The sequence below is a fragment of the Hordeum vulgare genome, chromosome 7H (assembly GCF_904849725.1).
Source record: "Hordeum vulgare subsp. vulgare chromosome 7H, MorexV3_pseudomolecules_assembly, whole genome shotgun sequence".
NCBI classification, from domain to species: Eukaryota; Viridiplantae; Streptophyta; class Magnoliopsida; order Poales; family Poaceae; genus Hordeum; species Hordeum vulgare.
The window spans coordinates 460,349,977-460,359,303 of NC_058524.1; positions in this window are offsets into that span (position 1 = coordinate 460,349,977).

Here is a 9,327-nt window from a genome sequence, read left to right on the forward strand (position 1 = left end):
TGACAAACCCAAGAATACTGAGTGGGTTCTTGATAAAAGCTTGTTGATGAATATGCCACTAACTCCATCACCTCTGAAGCAAATCACATATGCTGACAAAAGTGAAAGCAAGGTATTGGTACTTGTCAAAGTGGCTATTCCCAAGGATAGGCATATGGACAAAGTGATGCTTGTTGAATCCCTTGGTTTTAACCTCATGTCAGTCTCGATGCTTTGTGATCTTGATATGATTGTTATCTTTGGTAGATATAGAGGTGTATTCATCATGGAATCTGACAGATCCAAAGTCTTTGAAGGTGTAAGAAGAGGGGATTTGTACATTGTTGATTTCTCTACAGGTCCTCAACCAGCCACTTGCTTACTAGCAAAAACCTCAGAAGGATGGTTGTGGCACCGAAGACTAGGTCATGCATGCATGAGGAATTTGCACACGCTCGCGAAGAAGAAGCATGTCATCGGCATCGAATCAGTCAAATTCCTCAAGGATCATCTCTGCGGTGCTTGTGAATCTGGGAAAATGACCAGATCCAAGCATCCCTCGAAGACTATCATGACCACTACACGTCCATTCGAATTGCTTCATATGGATCTATTTGGACCTACTCACTATGCCACACTAACTAATGCAGCATCTTTATATGGCTTCGTCATAGTTGATGATTATTCCAGATATACATGGGTGCATATCATAGTGTATAGAACTGAAGTGCAGGAAATCTTCAAACGATTTTCTTCAAGGGCCTCGACGAACGTTGGCATCAAGATCAAACATATCAGGAGTGATAATGGAACAGAGTTCAAAAACACTGGTCTTGATGATTATTTTGATGAACTTGGTATTACTCACGAATTATCTGCTCCTTATACTCCTCAACAGAATGGTGTCGTCGAAAGGAAGAACAGGACTCTGGTTGAAATGGCAAGAACTATGCTTGAAGAATATCAGACTCCTCGTCGCTTTTGGCCTGAAGCAATCAACACTGCATGCCATATCATCAACAGGGTATATCTTCACAAATTCCTCAAGAAAACCTCATATGAACTCCTCACTGACAAGAAACCCAATGTAAGTTATTTCAAAGTCTTCGGTGCAAAATGTTGGATTAGAGATCCTCAGCATAGCTCAAAATTTGCACCTAAGGCACATGAAGGTTTTATGCTCGGTTATGGAAAGGACTCGCACACTTACAGAGTCTTCAACAACTATCACAACAAAGTTGTTGAGACTGTAGATGTGCGGTTCAATGAAACTAATGGCTCGCAAAGAGAGCAATTGCCTTCTGATCCAGATAAGCTGTCTCCCGAGGAAGCAATAAAGCTCAAACCTACTGAAGACATTGTCCCCACTGAGGAAATTGGTGAAGAAGCGATCCCCATCACTGATGAAAATCAAGAAGATGCTCGTGAGGAAATTGCACCAGAACCACTTCCTCAGCCCAGACGAAATCCTCAAACAGCTCATCAAAGGATTGCAAATGAAGTAGAACTTGATAAAATCCTCAACGACATCAACGCGCCAGGTCCTCTCACTCTCTCAAAAGCTTCACACTTAGTTAACTTTTGTGGGCATTTTTCTTTTGTATCCATCACAGAACCCTCAAAAGTTGCTGAGGCTTTTCTGGAACCGGAGTGGATCCAAGCTATGCAAGACGAACTTCTTCAATTCAAGCTGAATGACGTATGGGAGCTCGTCAAACGACCAGATCCTCGCAAGCACAACATCATCGACACCAAGTGGATTTTCTGAAACAAGCAAGATGAGGATGGACAAGTGGTGAGGAACAAGGCACGACTTGTAGCCCAAGGATACACCCAGGTTGAAGGAATAGATTTCGATGAAACTTTTGCACCTGTTGCTAGACTTGAAGCTATTCGAATACTACTTGCTTATGCTAATCATCATAACATCATCTTATATCAAATGGATGTGAAAAGTGCATTCCTCAATGGTAAGCTTGAGGAAGAAGTATATGTTGCTCAGCCCCCAGGTTTTGAGGATCCAAAGAATCTAGACAAAGTCTTCAAACATTATAAAAGGCTCTTTATGGTCTCAAGCAAGCCCCTCGGGCATGGTATGATACATTGAAGGAATTCCTCATGAAGAAAGGCTTCAAACCTGGTTCACTCGATCCAACTCTTTTCACTAAATCCTATGATAATGAGCTATTTGTGTGTCAAATATATGTCGATGATATCATATTTGGCTGCACTGACAAACGATACAGTGACGAATTTGCTTACATGATGATTGAAGAATATCAGATGTCCATGATGGGGGAGCTGAAATTCTTCTTAGGTCTTCAAATTCGTCAACAAAGCAATGGAATCTTCATATCACAGGATAAATACCTCAAGGATGTTCTGAGGAAATTCGACATGCATGAATGCAAGGATGCCAAGACTCCAATGCCTACCAACGGCCACCTCGGCACTGATGAAAATGGTAAAGATTTCATTCAGCAGGTATATCGCTCTATGATTGGCTCTTTATTGTATCTATGTGCATCTAGGCCAGATATAATGCTTAGTGTTTGCATGTGTGCACGTTTTCAAGCAAAACCGAAGGAATCACACCATAAGGTTGTGAAGCATATTCTTCGATACTTAGCTCACACACTAACACTAGGATTATGGTATCCCAAGGGCTCAAATCTTCATCTGGTAGGGTATTCTGATTCTGACTATGCTGGTGACCGTGTGGATCGCAAGTCAACTTCTGGCACATGCCATTTCCTCGGAAGATCACTAGTTTGCTGATCCTCAAAGAAGCAGAACTGCGTATCACTCTCCACTGCCGAAGCTGAGTACATTGCTGCTGGTTCATGCTATTCTCAATTACTATGGATGAAGCAAACCCTCAAGGACTACGACATCAACATGAAGAATGTGCCTCTCTACTGCGACAATGAGAGTGCAATCAAGATTGCATACAACCCAGTACAACACTCAAAGACCAAGCACATCTAGATTCGTCATCATTTTGTTTGGGACCATGTCCTCAAGGGCAATATCCTCATCGACCATGTGAAGACTGATGATCAACTGGCAAATATCTTCACTAAGCCCTTGGATGAGAAAAGGTTTTGCAAGTTGCGGTGTGAGCTAAATATCTTAGAATCTTCAAATGTTTTGTAAAAACATGCACACATCCTAACACTTATGCAAAATTGATGACTTAGATGTGCAACACATGATGAAACGATTTTCTTCAACTGATGAAGAATATCACTCTGAATGTGAAGAAATCAACGAAGACATTGATTCTCAAGGCCCTATGACAATTGTACGCGGCGTCTGTAATCAACATTCTTATATGGTGGGTCACGCCACCGCCCAATACGAAATTCCTCAAGTTGATTTTCTTCAAATATTCCATTTCCGCAAAATGTGTTTTTCCTCAAAACAGTTGTTGTTCATTGTGACGATTTATCACAAAATCTTCAAAAACACTTGATGACTTTCGTTTGACTAGATAGACTGTGATTTCAAGTCCTCAACATCATTCACTTATAGCTATTTCTTCAAGTTGATATTTCTTCTAAGTGAATGTGATCGGACCCTACTTTCCCTCTATGCTATTCTCATCCAGTCTATTCGATTCTTCATATGCGTTCTACTTGAAACTTTGTTCAAAATCCTCACAGCTTCCTTGTCAGCTGATGATTTTGTAATGAAAATCCTCAAATCTTCAAAAATTGTTTCTTTAATGCACAGTAACTGAACCCCACTTCCCACATTCGGATAACCACGATCTCCACTATCTCCGCCGCTTTGCTCGGGAACTACACGTGTCCTGCGGAGACATAGAGGCAGGGGCTGTTTGGTTCGAAATCTTCGCGCCAACAATAATTGTCTGGCTATAAATATGTCCCTACCCCCTTCGGAAAACTCTTCTTCGCCCCATCGCTCTCCTGCTACAGCTAACAGCACCGAACCCTAGCACCATCGCTGGAAGTCTCGTCGCCGGTGAGGAAGAGCTTCACTGCCTCGACTTCTCCATCACCGGAACCATGCCGGAGTCGGACCATCTTCGTCCGTCGCTGTAGACGTCCTCTGTCGCCGGGTTTGGGTGCATTGGACACGCGACCGAAGAGCCTCTCTACACAACTTCTTTGTGTTCTTCGTGTGCTCCTTCAAGGGTAAATAAATCCCATTTTTACCGCAAGTTAGATCTACTATTTTACATCTTCTATGTGAAATCTGTTTTTCATCAAGAATAGATAAGCACTTGATTCCTCAAACACTGCCTATCACCACATCATTGATGAACTACACTAAGCATCTAAGATTTTCACGAGATTCCTCAATTGTGCGAATTTTCGGATCTGTACAACTCTGGAACCCAAGAACAATATGATTAGGCAAATTCCTCAACCACTGGTTAAATTCCTCAACTGTCAAACTTTTTCATTTTCTTCAAATCTGAGAACGCATATGACCTCTCCAAATTCCTCGCAACTATACTCTGTTCACAGGTACACACGTGTCAGCTAATGAATCTCTCGGTTCTCATCACATTAACTCATTTGCAGCGTTTCTTGAAGAAAATCTTCAAGTCTCATCAGAATCCTCAAGAGTTCAATCTCATCAGCAAAATCCTCAGCTGAAGAAAATGGAGGATGACAGAAAACAGAAGGGAGGAAAGAAACTTGAGCAAAACACAGCTGCGGATATCCCTGAGGATATTTACTTGGACTATTGTACACCTGATGAAAATGAAACAATGGCCAAGAGAAAGATTCGGCTGCAGAAGATAGAACGCCGATGGGCTAAGAAATGGAAGGAATACAGGTTTGTAACTACCAAATATGCGAAGAAATTCGCCTTGAAGCCTCCTGGCAAATGGGCCCCACTTGAGGCTCATCAAGTAGCGCATCCATCAAGCCTCAAGACCCTTGATGACTATCCAGATGAGAAGGAAAAGCATCTGGCTAAGCTCAAGAAGCAAGCAGAAGCTGCAGTGAGGAAATTCAATGAATCCTCAGCAGCTGCCTCAGTTGCAGCTACTTCCTTTGCCGCTGAGACCTCTGGTTCAGCAATTCCTCCACCACAGTCTGTGTCGTCAAAACCAAGGGCTCCAAAGCCTCAAGAGAAGTCTGCTCAGGCATCAGTTACAAAACCCTCAGCGCCAAAACCCTCAGCGCCAAAACCCTCAGCTCCAAAATCCTCAGCACCACCACCAAAGCCTCAAGAGACACCAGTACAGAAGCAAGTCATGAAGCCTATGACCGCCAGCTCCAGCTCCTCACTCTCGGCTACAACCAGCACGGAGACAAAGTCTTCACCACCTCCGGTGAAGACTCAGGTGTCTGCTGACAGAGCAACTCTACCGAGCCCCAGCAAAATCATCACCGTCCCGTCTGCATCAGAGGGCAGTGATGAATATGATGATCAAACCCTGCAACCCATAATCAGAAACAAGCAGGAAAGAGTAGCTCAAGCATCAGGCAGCGCCATTCCTCTAGCCATGGACCCCAAGGTCCTCCTAGACTACATCAACATCTGGTATGAGGACACAAACACTCCGCTTGATGATTTGAAACTTCCTCCTGGCATTAGCCACATGGTGGCCACTTTCATCAGTGAAGCCTAGTGGAAAGAACAGTAGGCCAAGCAGGCCAAGGTTGCAAAGCTTAAAAAGGAGAAATTCCTCAAGCAGAATCTCCCCAGCTTGACGCCTGATGCACTGGTGTCAACACAGGCTGAGCTGAAGAATTTGTCTGACAAGTACTCCAAGCTGTCAGATCGTAAAAGTCTCAAGAACAATTTCATCAAGCTGACCACTAAAGCAGTTGATGACTACAACAAGAAGGCTGCACCTCCAGCACCAACTCCCCAGCCCTTGATTGAAGAGCCAGCTGATGAATCTCCTCAAGCTGAAGAAACTCCTCAAGCTGAGGAAATACACCAAGAAAGCCGTGCTGATGTACCGCTTTTTGAAGAAATCACCATGGAAGCTCGAGCTGATGAACGTGCTGTAGCTGATGAGACTGCCCCTAACCCAACTGCTTCATCAAAGCAAGCTGATGACTCTGCTCCAGCTGGTTCCTCAAAGCCAGCTGAAGAATCGGTCGAGAGAACCCCTTCACCAAAAGCTTCAAAGGTGAAGAAGATGACTCCATCTGCATCAGACGTGAAGAAAACCAGGGCTGCTGAGAAGGAAGCAAAGAAGAGAAAGGCCTCCTCAGCAGAAGAAGAAACAGAGGCCAAGCGCCTCAAAGCGCTTGAAGACACTGCTCCACTGGACCCTGTGCCCCTAAATGTCGCTCCATCTTATGAAATGGTCATCCTTGATGATCAAGCGAAAGGGGTAGATGAGGAAATGAAGGATGTCGTCTCTGAGGAACACACTGACGAAGAAATTCGTATTGACGACAGTCCTCAGCCCTTCATTCCTCAGAAAGACACTGCTCAAGGATCAGCTGCACCAGCTGATGAAACTGCCTCTGCCACCAAGCCAGCTGAGGAAGAACAAACTGAAAATCCTCAACCAGATGAAATTCAAAGCTCTGAGCAAAATTTTCAAGATAAGGAACAGGCTGACCCAACTCCTCCACCTGAGCAAGATGAAATTATTCCTCAGCCTGATGCACAGCCAGAGCAAGCCTCTCAGCCTGACGCCCAGCCAAAGCCATCTCCTCAGCCTGAAGCCCCAGCTGCTGAAATTCCTCACCCTGAGGAAAATGCTGAGGAAAATGCACCTGATCAAGACAATGCATTCGTCGTGCTCAACCCCGAGACTGCAATTGTTGTCTCCCCTCCTGTTCCTCAACAAAATCTTCAGCCAGTTCAGCGTCAGCCATTCTCCAAATGACCAAAGTTTCAAAACGAGAATTTCTTTGAAGAACGCATGTACTTCATTGGAGAGAACCCCTATGACAAGCCTCAAATGAGGCATCTGAAGTTTTGGACTAGGACGCAGATGAATTACTATGCCTCTGTGCTGTGTGGAAGAAACAAGATATTCCAGCACAGGCATATTCCTCACGTTGAACTTGAAGCTATACCGTGCCTAGAGCCAGTCCTCAATGTACTTCATGATGCTGGTTTGCTGCCAATGTGCTCCGACATCTCTGACTGGAACAGTGAGCTCATTCTTCAGTTCTATGCCACTCTTCACATCTGTGGCAACCTTGAAGACATTAACACCTGGGTGTTTGACTGGATGACACAAAACACTCACTACAAGGCTCCTGCTACTGAGCTCCTCCGTGAACTGCCTGTACCAATTCCCTCAGAGGAGGCTGTGAAGCTTTATGGTGAGCGTGAGCTGTCCAATGGGATGATGGAAGTCCTCATGAAGCCTTTGGCTGAAGGAAAATCACCGAGAAAAACATTCCTCGTCGACGAGCTCAAATATACACCAAGGTCTGTCTACAGAATCCTCTGCAGTGTGCTTGCGCCGATCAAAGGCCATGATGATGAAGAAGATGTCGTAGGCCTCATGAAGAATATCCTCTTCAACATCATCCATGGTATTCCTATCAACTTCCATGGTTTCTTCTTGAGGACTTTGGCCGACAATGCAATGTGTCCATTTGATCACAAGATATATGCCCCATGGACCATGAGATTCATCAGGACAAGGACAGGCATCAACTTTCACGCAGAGTGCCAAAACCATGTTGGTTATATGCCTCCTATCCGGGTCAACAAGAAGACTTTTGAGCCCATTGAAGGAAAAGGCAAATCTGTGATTGAAGAAGGCAGTAGGCCCCTTGATGGCCAGTTCAGAGAGCCAGAAGCTTATTCTTCATGGGATGATACTGAGACTCGTCCAGCAAGCCCCGTTCCTCCTTGCGTGATGAATACAAGAGAGCTCCTCCTCAGTTTTCACCAGAAGGTGGATCGCAATCACAAGTGGGTCAAACGCCAGTTTGGTGCCATTGTGAAAACCCTCACTGAAACACAGAACTCTGTGAAGCTCAACCATCACTATCTGCATGAGGTTTTTGATCGCACGTGGGCTACACTTGCACATCTGAAGACTCATATAGAGCTTGAAGAAATGGACTTTGAGCGAGACTTTGACTACTCGTGGCCTCCCAAGAAGAAGTTCAGGCCCATTCCAGTTCCAGACCTTGAAGACAGCTCCTTTTCTTCATTCCGCACTTTTGAAACTGATGAAGAACAGCTCGACACTGCTACCGGTCCAAGGAAGAATACTACTCCCAAGAAGCATCACGGCTCTTCATCAACCACCAAGAAGTGTAGCCTTCATGGGCGTTAGTCCTCAGTTTGTCCCTTTTTGTCACTTGATGACAAAGGGGGAGAAACTTGAGAGTTAGTCTTCAAGCGGGATATTTTGGGGCTTATGAACTATATTTAAGTTACAAACTCTTGTCTCTTCTGAAGTTTTTATGTAATGAGTTGTAACTTAAGCCCGATGGTACTCTGATGCTTTTGAACGTTTTTCTTCGCATGCTTATTCCTCAAGTTTTAATGCACGCATGCTGGAATTCGTCAGATACCATTTGTCATCATGCATTTTCATTTTCTTCATACGATATGTTACATGTATGCATGATTTACAAGACTCAGGGGGAGATCTCCATGATATAAATCATCAATGTGCATTTGCTGTGAAAAGCAAAATCCTCAAGATATGCACATCTTCAGGGGGAGTCTCTCTGAATCTTGATTTCAAATTCCTCAAATGAGTATTTACACTTCATATTTTTGATCCCTGTTGAAGACTTAACCTAATTGTGATCAACCACCAAAAAGGGGGAGATTGTAAGTGCATCTAGTGCCCCATAGTGATTTTGGTGGTTTGAAGACTTATAGGTTAAGTATCTAATGTGTTTATGAGTGTACACAGGAACTATAAGTCATTGAGGAGTTTGAGATATTTGATGAATATCGACCCCTAAAAATATATATCTTCGGTTGAAGAAATTGGTCTGAAGATGAAGAAATGAATCGCGAGGAATCTGCGATGAAATTGATATTCCTCATAAAGATACTGGAATTGAGGAATTCGGTGTGTCCTGAAGAAAATCACTTTGAAGACTTTGAAGCATGAAGATTTACTCTTTCTGTTTTATTTTCTTCGCATTTGAGTAATAGGAACACCGTACTGTTAAAGGGGGTCGAAGTAACACTCTGGAATGAATTTCCTCATGATGCTCAACCCAAGCCTAATCCTACCAAAAGCCTCAAGTGAGGAATACAAATGACATGAGGACTCTCACAGTTGAGGGTTCTGACTGTTTTGATAGCCACGCCATGTCATTGGTCTTATCCACACCAACGGTCATATTATTTAAGGGCATTAGTGTCAAATCATGTCGAGATGCTCCCAGGCTATAAATAGCCCCCCCACAA